Here is a 12500-nt window from a genome sequence, read left to right on the forward strand (position 1 = left end):
TGTAATTAAAATTTTATTGAAGCTTTAGGCTATATTTTATACATTTTAGACTGTGTGGAATATTTCCAAGATTGTATACGTGAGAGTTTCGGTGAATTAGGTAATCGATTCTCTTGGTGCCTAGGCTAATTGCTTATGGAGCCTTAGTATACTTTATTATACTCCCCGGTTGCTTTCTTTTCTTCGGAGAAGGTATGCAATCCCTTTCCCTCTGTTTAAGCCTTGGGCTTATCCCTAAGTGGTTTTTTCCGAATTTATTTTCGATAAAACTATACTAGGGTGTTACTGTACCTTCCTGTTCCAGCAAAGTCTGGTTCAAAGAGGGACAGAACAACAGAGTTTTTAGTCTGAGTCCGTGTTGTCTGGCTTGGGGCAGAGTCTCCCTCGCTGACCTAACACTTACAAAGGGAGCTTAGCTCCCTTAGGTCACTATCGAAGGTTTCTGTAAGTTATGATTCCTTCTTTTGTGATCGACCAGACTAAGTCCTGTTGCTGTTCTCGGGGAGGATAAAATCTTCCCTTGGGAGTAGCAACGCCTTCCTTGCTTTGGTGCTCTGGAAGCTGGCAAGTATTATACTACTGTGCTGGCCCTTTCCCTTAGATCTCCCTTAGGCTAAGACAAAGTTCTTGGCTGCGGGTGATCTGTCACTAAAGCAAGGTTGGCAGGACCCTCTTGTCCCTTCCCCCTCTATCTCCGTAATGGCCTAGCCATTACTGTACTGTACCTTGCCGGCCGGCAGAGCTGGCCGGCAGGGGTATTACTGTACTGTACGTCATTCTACTTCTGGACCTAGTATAGGTTGGGATGTGGAATTGACTAAGCCCATTGCCGGCCGGCAGAGATGCTGGACGGCAAGGGTCTTATGTTTTCGAGTGCTGCCCGGACCTCTCTTGGTCCCTCATCCATGCCTGCCGGCAGAGCCGGACGGCATTGGTCAAGGAAGCCTGAATTAAGTTTCTCCCCTTCCTTATATGCACTCTTTCGGTTGCCGGGCTCGGGGGGTTGTGTACACTCTTATCCCGGCATCCATTCTATTTTCTTCTAGTGCTGTACCTGTCCCGGCTGCCGGCCTATGAGGCCGGCAGCCGGGCAGGTGTAGTCTTCTGGTTCTTTTGCTGCCGGCTGGCATCGGTCTTGTACCTTTGCCGGCCGGCTTATGTCAGTCCTTGTCTGCCGGTCACCAAGAGTGTGGCCGGCAGCTGGGTACTACCTTGTGTAGTTGCTGGCCGGCAATCATTGCCGGCCAACACTGGCTGTTGCTGGCCGGCAGCTGCTGCCGCCGGCACAGGCATTTGAACCAGAGGGCTGCCGCCCTATAGCTGTTAAGTAGTATACTTTAAAGCTAATTGTGGTGTGTGCCGGCCGGCAAAGGCAGGCCGGCACACATCCTCCTATACTGTACTAGTATTCTTCTGTATAGCATATACAGTAAGAAGAAAACTATAGTAAAAGTTTAGGTACAGCACTGTATCTTCTAACACTATTGTGTTTTCTTGCACGGCCCTTTGCTGTTGCCTTCAGACAAGAAGCAGAGTTCTTCCCTGTCTATTATCCCGGATTTTAAAATCATTGCCTAGGTGTGAGCTCCACCTGTTTCCTCTGGAAACTTTGCATTGGTTACTCTAGTAGAGATAAACCATTTTGATTTTATTATCTGGAAGGCTGCAGCAATGGGTTGTGAGGGAAACACAAGTGTGTGTCTTTAATTTCTGAATTGTTATGCTATACTATGCATATCCAGTGATACATAGTTCACTTGATACTCATGGAAATTTCTTCTCTTTACAGAAGGACACTCCGAAGTGGGGAAGTGCTTTCTGCAATGTCAGCAGCAAGAACCTCTGCGGACATGAGTTTTGTAGGAGACACGCAGCATACGCTGTCTCCAAGGATGATCTCCGGTATTGGGACCCTCAGGTATGTACTGTGTGCACTAACCTGATTAATGAGACATTTAAATAGCTAGGAAGAAGCTTCGTACCTGGGTAAGGGGCTTCCAAAAGTACACTTCTGGCCCTTATCTTCCAAGTGAGAAGATGAGGGCGTATCTTTTCCCTAAGGCATCAGCTGATGCAGTGATTCCCCAGCCTCAAGAGGAGATCTCCTAAGTTCAGATCCAGGTGGATGCTGAAGTCGCGGTCGCGATGCAAGACATCCAGCTAAATGACAGGATATCTGATGTGGACGGGTGTCAGGAGGAAGACCTCCTTGCAGAAGCCCAGGATGAAGTTCAAGCCCCTCTACATCGGCCGGTCTCCCAGTAGAGCTGGGACAGGCCCTCTCTTCTATTGTTGGAATGATCCAACAAATGCAGAAGGAGAATCAGGAGAAGGCGGCTGCAATGGAACTGCGAATGCAGTGCCTTGCAGAATCACATGGGCCCCAGAAAAGCTCAATGTGAAAGACCTTCCTTTGTGCTCGGATGCTAACCCATGGAGGTATGCTGAGCACATGTCGATGACGACTGGAAAGATCGTCATCTCGGATATGCTGGGCTCAGTTCCCCTGGAGGGTGGAATTCTGGCCCAGCAAGGCACCATATCCGGACTGTTATGTCCGGCTGAGGAAGGAACCAGCTTCAAAGGAGGAGGCGGAGCCGAAGGAGGTCATAGTGAAGACCATGCTAAGGCTCAAGCTCTACTTTCATCTTCGATGAAAGAGAGGGGCTTCTCTAACTCAAAGGTAGCTGCATTGAATAGGAAGCTCCCTTCCTTTGTGTCCTCGCCTACTAGAGCCTTCCCCCTTTTACAGAAAGGGTTTCTGGCTGTACTAAAAGCAATCGAGGCCGGCAAGTCTTGCCCCTCCCTAGAGGAGTGTAAACCCTTGTCGCTGGCCCTGCCTATGGACCACAAAGATTGGAAGGACGTCCATCTTACGTTCTAAGTGGGAAAGTTGGAGGCTGATATTGCCGGACGTCAGTTCGGCAAGGACCTCCCTAAGCTGTCTGACTTTCTTTTGCGAAGTGAGTTCGATACAAAAGAAAGACTGACTGCCTCAATGTCTCTTCAGACTACTCTCGAGACGATGGCAAGTGACCCCAAGGTCCATGAAATGTTCATGGTAGTGGCCAAGCCTCATCTGGCCACAGTGACGAAGGACCTTTATGGCTTCGTCAAGGCAAGGAGAGCTTGTAGGGAGTTCGTGTTTACCTCGGCTACAGTGAGGCACGAGCTAAAGAAACTAATCTCCTCCAACATTTGGGGAAAAGACCTTTTTCCCTACCGACTTGGTCAAAGAAGTTTTTGATAAAGCCACCTTGGAGAATAGAAACCTTCTCCAGAAGTGGGACCTGGCTATCAAAAGAAAGTCTTCCCCGGATGAGGGTCCTCAACCAAAGAGGAAGACTATGAGGACTAGGCTACTGTCTCGGCCAGCCAAGGCTCTTAGACAGCAACAGCAACTGCAATTGCCATTGCCCCCAGTGCCCCAGATCGTGGCACAAACCCCGACCACCTTTCAGTGGGTACCCCAGGCCGTGTCGACACAGTCCACGGCATTCACCCCAGCGTTCGAAGGGCAGTCTACTTCCTTCCGAGCAAAGCCTAGAGGAGCAGCCAGAGGCTCGTCTAGACGCCCCTCAAGGGGAAGGGGATTCAGGGGTGGTCGTGGTCAGGAAGGCAAGACCTCAGGACGGCAGTCCAAGTGAGGTGATACCGGTAGGAGGGAGACTTCTGAAATTTCGGGATCGGTGGACCTTCGATCCCTGGGCCCACAGCCTACTCAAGAATGGATTGGGCGGGAGCTGGTACAGCACTCCACCCCCGTACCTTCGGTTTTTCCAACACTCCACCCCCGTTATGGAGGAGTACGTTCAAGAACGGTTGGAGAAAAAGGGTGAAGCCCATCAATTTCTAAGGGAGGCTGTTTTGTGTTCCCAAGAAAGACTCGGAAAAGCTCAGAGTCATTCTGGACTTGTCGCCACTTAACAAGTTCATGGTGAATTGCAAATTCAAAATGCTAACACTGCAACACATAAGGACCTTACTGCTCAAGAGGGCATATTCCGTCTCTATAGACTTGTCAGATGCCTACTGGCATATTCCAATTAGCCATCGACTCTCCCCCTACCTAGGGTTCAGGCTACAGCGAAGACTATACGCCTTCGGAGCCATGCCATTCGGGCTAAACATAGCCCCAAGGATTTTTACGAAGCTTGCGAGCGTAGCTCTCAAACAATTTCGCCTAAAGGGAATTCAGGTAGTAGCCTACCTGGACGACTGGTTGGTGTGGGCAGCATCCGAGACAGAATGCTTGCAAGCTTCCAGTCAGTGATCCAGTTCCTAGAGTACCTAGGCTTCAAGATCAACAGAAAAAGTCTCGACTTTCTCCATCTCAAAAGTTCCAGTGGCTAAGATCCACTGGGACCTTTTGTCACACCGTTTCTCCACCCCAGCGAAGAAAAGGAAGGAGATAGCGGGTTCTGTCAAGAGACTTCAAGATTCCGAAAGGATATCAAGACACGAGCAGGAGAGAGTACTGCGCTCTCTCCAGTTTGCTTCGGTGACAGACCCAGTGCTAAGAGCACAGCTAAAGGATGCAATCGGAGTTTGGAGAAGTTATGCATCAAACGCGTGAAGAGATCTGAGAAGACCAGCCGCTTCGGCTAAGTACTCTTCTCAGGCCTTGGTCCCAAGCCAGACATCTAAAGAAGTCAGGTTCTTCTTCAGCCACCTCCCCCGTCGGTGACGATTCACTCAGACGCCTCAAAGGAGGGATGGGGAGGTCACTCTCATCGGAAAAAAGTCCAGGGGACTTGGTCCAGGCTATTCAAGACCTTTCTCATAAAACTTTCTAGAAGCTAGGGCAGTGCTCCTTACCTTAAAGAAAGTCTCCCCGCGTCATTCGTTCCACATAAAGTGGTAATAGACAGCGAGGTAGTTGTAAGATACTTGAATCGACAAGGATCGAGGTCACCACCTCTCAACCAGGTGATGTTGGCCGTCTTCCGATTGGCGGAAAAGAAGAAGTGGTACCTGTCGGCAGTTCACCTTCAAGGAGTCCGCAATGTGACAGCGGACGCTCTATCCAGGTTCACACCGATAGAGTCGGAATGGTCCTTAGACGCAGGATCATTCTCCTTCATTCTGAATCAGTCCCAGAACTGCAGATAGACCTCTTTGCGACGAAAGACAACAAGAAGTTGCCCCTGTACGTGCCCCGTACGAGGACCCCTTAGCGGAAGCAGTGGACGCGATGTCCCTCGACTGGAACAGATGGTCCAAGATTTATCTGTTCCCTCCTCACAACCTTCTGTTGAGGGTCCTCAACAAACTGAGATCCTTCAAAGGGTAGCGGCAATAGTGGCCCACAAGTGGCCGAACAGCGTGTGGTTCCTCCTGGCATTGGAACTGTAGCTGAAGTTTGTACCACTACCAGATCCAGTTCTGACCCAGCGAGTCCAGAAGTCAACTGTCTGCGCTTCATTACAGAAAACCCGGACCCTGCAGTTCATGATTTTCTCTCCCTAGCGGTGAGAAAGCGTTTCGGGATTTCGAAAGCCAGTATAGACTTCATTGAGGAATATAAATGCAAATCTACTAGAAGGCAATATGAGTCATCTTGGAGAAAATGGGTGGCCTTTTGTCAAGGCGAAGATTCCGCAGGAGATCTTGACAGACTTCTGCTTATCTTTTTTCCCCACCTCCATGGTCAAGGGTTGGCAGCGAACTCGATTTCAGCGTGTAAGTCTGCTTTGACAAGACCCATTCTATATGCCTTCCAGGTCGACCTAGGTAACGAGATCTTTAATAAAGTCCCGAAAGCCTGTGCTAGGCTCAGACCTTCAGCACCTCCAAAGCCCATTTCATGGTCTTTAGACAAGTTCTTCATTTCGCTTCTCTGTTGAGCAATGAAGAATGTGCGTTAAAGGATTTGACACAAAAAGTTATTTTCCTAATTTGCACTCGCGTCCGGGGCCAGGGTTAGTGAGATTGTAGCCTCTCGAGAGAGGCAGGTCGTGTTCAGTTCCTGGATGGGGAAGAACTGAACATGTTTCCGGATCCTACGTTTCTCGCCAAGAATGAGTTACCCACCAACAGGTGGGGTCCCTGGAGAATCTGCCCTCTGAAAGAAGATGCATCTCTATGTCCAGTAGAATGCCTAAAGGTCTATCTTCATAGAACTTCAGACTTCAAGGGTGGTCAACTATTCAGGGGAGAAACATCAGGCTCAAATTTATCTCTGAATCAACTCAGAGCAAAAATCACATATTTTATTCGCAGAGCGGATCCTGACAATACACCCGCAGGTCACGATCCGAGGAAAGTTGCCTCATTCTTAAATTTCTTTAATTGCATGGATTTTGAACATCTCCGTTCATACACTGGCTGGAAGTCTTCCAGAGTGTTCTTTCGCCACTATGCGAAGCAAGTAGAGGAACTAAAAGAGATCTGTGGTAGCAGTGGGTCGCGGTGTTAACCCTACTGTTTAACTCTGCGAGGAACAGTGGTCTTAATTGGGACGATTAATTCCAGGGTGAGTGTGTAGTTACATACTGTACTACAAACTAAGTGAGGGCACTGTGTTGCCCATCCAGACTGTTCCATTTCCGAAGGTGAAACTAGCATAAGTGCAGACATGTGTGCCGAGCGTTTCTAACGCTAATGTCATTGATTTGTAATACAGGCTTTTATGACTTTGATACCTCGGTATCTTAAAAGTGGCATCTATTGTTTTTTCTTTCAGACAAACAAGCCCTGTTTACTATCATACTTATGCTTAAAGTTTTGGGTTATCCTCTTCTTGTGTGTATATGTATATATATATATATATATATATATATATATATATATATATATATATATATATATATATATATATATATATATATATGTGTAATTGTGGTTAACCTGTCTATTTATTGCCTGTCAATAATCTGGTTCTTGAGAACCTTGCGTCTCCTTCACCTGTGTCAATTTACTGGTATAATTGAGCATTCATTCTATGTACCTTATCTGGGATAATTCTAATAGAATTGTTCCTTTATGCAAGCTATGTTGCATTGGTTTTCCTCCTATGCGGATATAAAACCTTTGTCCAATACAAGTATTGTGCGGAAAACTGGTCGATATTTCATATTGACGCAGTGGTCCTTTACAAACTATGCTTTACTTAATATAGGGCGAGACCACTATATTAGCTTGCCTGGTATTCGTACATAGATATATGTACTCTTCGAGACTTTTCCAGAGTCTAGTAGGACTCTTCCCTGTAGGGGGCAGGAAGCTCTAACATAGTTTATAGTTAGTTGAAAAGATGTATAATGGTAACATCTTAGGTCTCTAGGTCTAGTCGACCGGGAAAAAATTACCTCCGGGGAGTACGGCACGTTCTGAGAATCCACAGATACAGTAATGCTCTGGTACACTTCCATCAGGACGACATGGCTTGAGCCCAAAAAACGGATTTTGAGCGAAGCGAAAAATCTATTTTTGGGTGAGATGGCCATGTCGTCCTGATGGACCCGCCCTTGCCTTTCTAAGAAAGGGCTGTAGGACCCCTCCCTACATACAGTATCTGTAGCACCTCGTGTACGCTACAAGGAATACAGATGGCGCCAGGATTGGCGCCAGGCACGCATACGAATCGGGGGATAGGGAAGCCTTGGGAGCGGCTCCCCTTTTTCTTTCCCGAATTCGTATCTCGTCAATCTCCCTCCTACGAGACGAAATCTCTGTTCAGGTCGTAGATTGCCATGTGACGTGTCAAGAATACGTCCTCTGATATGTCGCGATATCCCTTTCACGAGGGATACTCGCTCCAGGAGTTAGAATTCTGGTACCTTAAGGTAAATTCTCTGGGAATATCGCCGTAGTTGTAATATACCCTAGGAAGCTACCCTATAGGAACTTCCATCAGGACGACATGGCCATCTCACCCAAAAATAGATTTTTCGCTTCGCTCAAAATCCGTTATATGTGTGTGTTCCTTTCTGATTTCATGGAGCTTACTGTAATGAGCGAAGATAATTAAGGAAGTCAAAGGGAAGATCACTTAAAACCAGTGAACTATCCAAGTGTTTGATTAGTCTGTCATCAGCCATTTATCGCTTAGATTACACTTGAATATTCGGGCGAGGAAAATGAGAGTACCTAGTGACGTCACAGAATATGCCAATGACGTCATTATTGTCTTATCGTTATATTTATAGAATACGAAAAAGAAGAAGAATAATAATGAGAAGATAACAAAGAGAAACAGTCATTTATGAATAACGAGAATTTAAATCTATTTTATAATAAAAATCACAAATAAACGAAGTTAAGGAAGTTGTAGTTTCACAAGAGCAGTTTCATAGAGTTTTTAGTGCCAAACTCGTTACCTTACGGCTTTGAATAATTGAAGGCAAAAGAGAGAGAGAGAGAGAGAGAGAGAGAGAGAGAGAGAGAGAGAGAGAGAGAGAGAGAGAGAGATCTGATAAGCATATTGACGGGGATTCTTTGTTAATGTTTCCTTCCAGCAAATATTCCCTGTTTATAGAAATCAAGGAAATGAATAATTCTTGTTTACCGAAGAACAGAAAATAAAGGATTGTTGATTGCTGAAGAACAGGAAATGAATAATTCTTGTTTACCGAAGAACATAAAATAAAGGATTGTTGATTCCTGAAGAACAGGAAATGAATAATTCTTGTTTACCGAAGAACAGAAAATAAAGGATTGTTGATTGCTGAAGAACAGGAAATGAATAATTCTTGTTTACCGAAGAACATAAAATAAAGGATTGTTGATTCCTGAAGAACAGGAAATGAATAATTCTTGTTTACTGTAAACCATGAAATTGATTATTAATGTTAAATGGAAAACACCAAATCAATAATTACGGTCTATTAAAAAACAAGGAATTTAATAGTCCAAGTTTATTGGAAACCATGAAATGAATAACGAATGTTAATTGTAAATAGGAAATGAATAAGTATTATATTATGAATAAGCGCTGTTTACTAAAAACCAGAAAGTAGATACTCACTGTACACTGAAAACCAGGAAATGAATAATTACTGTTTACATGAACCCCAAAAATTATTAATTATTTTTATTTCTGAAAACAAGTGAATAACCTTCGTTAATGATTTTTTCATCCAGAAGGTAATCCTCAGTTGGCATTCAGTCTCTATGTATCAGTTGTGAAAAAAGTGTCTACATTATTTTAACCGAACGAAAATTTGGCAATGAAAGAAAATAACCTTTGCCTAAGCTTCATACGAAACATACTAGTACCTTTTTTGTTTTTGTTTTTTTCATTTACAATTAGTGTATGCAATCAATGTCAGATTAACAGCTAAATATTTAGATGGATATGCACACTCACGCACACGTATCTTCTTCCCACCTGGGTATGTCTACTCCTCTCCCCCTACACGATGGGCGGGCAGATTTGAGCATAACCGGAAAGAATTATATATATATATATATATATATATATATATATATATATATATATATATATATAATAATGATAATAATTATCATGAACCGTTGCTAGTCCAGTGCAAACAAAGGCCTCAGACATATCCTTCCACTAGCGTCTATTTATGGTCTTCCCGTGCCAGTTTATACCGGCAAATGTTCTTTGTTCGTCAGTATATAAACAGACCCAGGCTCTCTATTATATAGGGGAGATACCAAAAGCATTAAAATTATTATTATTGGAGAATTTGAGCTTCCCTTTTGGAGAATGCCTTTGGGCCGAGCACGGGCATCGCCACCCATTCAAAGGCCACATCAGTAGACACAATAGATCCGGCGTCATTATCGCGTTGCGGCTGATCGTGTTGTGCTTTGCCAAAGGGATTCGGCCAAATGTTATGACACCGGCGGAGAAACGAGAACAATGACCGGATCAAACAATGCAGCTTTAATTGGCTCGGCCTAACAGTTGATTCTCAAACATCAAAGAAAGGGATGACGGCAAGTTCAAGATTCCCCCATCGAATTCTTGGAAAAGTATAATGGCATTATTCTTAGCATTGTGCTGATTCATAAGTCTTCGGTGTCTTCTCTTCCATCGCTCTGGAATAACGAGGTTTCCGTGGCCTTGCGTATAGATATTTCACTTAAGAAATGATGCGGTTACTGATTGGACACGATGCTGCCATTCCTCATCCCTAAGGGATTCGTATTCCTCCTTTTGTTACACTCGGCTAAGGATCTGCTCGGGAGGAAATCATTACTCGCAGCCTTCCTAGGTCCTTGCTCCGGTCGGTAAGGCCGGATAATGGAGGAAATAATCAGCTTTTCCTGTCAAAAGTCCAAATCTGCCTTTGAACAATGAAAGGCTTCCAGGGAATTATTGCTAAGCCAATGTTTTTTCTTAGAAATTCATTATAAGATATATCCTCTCGACCAAGCGCCGTCTCAACAAGACGTCTTATTGTCAAGACTCTTTCTCAACGAGACATTTTCTGAACTCACTGAAAGACCTGCCATCAGTTTCTCAAGTGGCAGCTATTGACTTACACTGCGCTGACGAAATGGCAGAGTCTATTCCATTATTAGAAAGTTCCCTGCCTGGTGTTTTGCCGGACTGGGGTTCGAGTTCCGCTTAAGCACAGTAGTTCGTTGTGGTGCCTGTAACCTCACCCTCCTTTTGAGCTAAGAATGTGGGTTTTGGGGGAGCCTATAGGTCTACCTACTGAGTCATCAGCAACCATTGCCTGGTCCTCTCTAGTCTTAGCTTAGGTGGAGAGGGACTAGGGCGCTGATCATATGTATATATTCTCTGGGACATTTTCCTGCTACTTAGAGCGATGTCACTGCCCCTTACCTCTGCCATTCATGAGCGGCCTTTAAACCTTTAAATAATACTTTTCCCTCTTATTTGATAACGATTGAAAAAGGTTTTGACTTCAATATACAATTTTTAAAAGTTATAATCCTGATCGGCATTCTGTTTATTTTGCTCAAGGAAAGCTGATTAGCACAGGACCCAATGGGAATTTATAGCTTTACAATGTGATCACTGAAAGGAAATCTTAGTTGAGAAGGTTGGAGTTTGATCTTGTGTATGAAAAAGCTTTTTTTAGTAACTTGAAAGATTTTCTTGTCATAGACTGGCTGGCATCCAGATTATTATTATTATTATTATTATTATTATTATTATTATTATTATTATTATTACTTGCTAACCTACAACTCTAGTTGGAAAGGCAGCATGCTATAAGCCCAAGGGCTTCAATAGAGAAAATAGCCTAGTGAGGAAAGGAAATAAGGAAATGAAGAAATTCAAGAAATGTAAAGAACAATTAAAATAAAATATTTTAGGAACACTAAGAACGTTTAGATAAATCTTTCAGATGTAAACTATAAACACTTCGAAAAAGGAGGAAGGGAGATAAGATAAAATAGTGTGAACGAGTGCACCGTCAAGCAAGAGAATTCTACGCCAAGACAGTGAAAAACTATGGTACAGAGGCTATGGCACAACCCAAGGCTTGAGAACAATGGTTTGATTTAGGAGTGTCCTTCTCCTAGAAGAGCTGCTTAACATAATTATCATTATTATATAGTTTATTTTAATCAATTTATAGTTTCCAGAATTTTAATTTCTTTTGCGTGATATGTGCCGGAATTTCTGAGGCCAGTGGTACCTTGACCTCTATGATAATGCTAAGAGATGCCCTCCACTCCATCTTGGGAAGGAAGAAGTAGATGAAAGAAAACAGTTTATAGAGAACAGTTATGGAAAGGAGACAGGTGACAGACGTCGCCCATGTTATGTATTCAGTCATTGCTTGGGCCATCTCATCATCATTATTGTCTGTTCAATATCCGATGTCAACCTCTGATCATCTTACTGCTCTAGAGGGCTGCCTGAATGCGAAATCCGTGTTACACAGAAGAGTGTAGCAATCTACAGCACACATGCTAATGCTGACATCATTGTTGGGTTTTGGACACAAATTTGGAGAACAAATCATCAGCACAACCTGTTAGGAAAGTTTGGAGGGTAGATTCTATATATATACATTTTTTTTTTAATCAAACATTCCCATTAATTTCCGGTTTTGAAGGTTTGTTTAATTTCCAGAGCTTACGGGACTGAGTCTTATTATCAATGATGACACCATGATAAGTCAACTGGGATAAAAAAGTAATTGAATAAACAGCAATGTCCTTTATTGTCTATATTTGCTTTATATAAAACACAATTAAAACAAACTATCAGTCAATAAAAAAGAAAGGCTAAACATGTATATATATATATATATATATATATATATATATATATATATATATATATATATATATATAAATATATGAATAAAACAAAGACAATATTCAGTTTACTGACTTTGAATAACTGAGAGAGAGAGAGAGAGAGAGAGAGAGAGAGAGAGAGAGAGAGAGAGAGAGAGAGAGAGAGAGATCATCTTGCATGGTGCATTTTGAGTTTCAATGTATTTACTCAAAACCTCACAGTTCTTCATTTTCTTTTCACCCTGAAAGCCAACTTCTTTCTTACCTTCATATCAGAAAAATTCTGACAAAATTGTCAACAT

Source organism: Palaemon carinicauda, chromosome 35 (genome assembly GCF_036898095.1).
Source record: "Palaemon carinicauda isolate YSFRI2023 chromosome 35, ASM3689809v2, whole genome shotgun sequence".
NCBI lineage: Eukaryota > Metazoa > Arthropoda > Malacostraca > Decapoda > Palaemonidae > Palaemon > Palaemon carinicauda.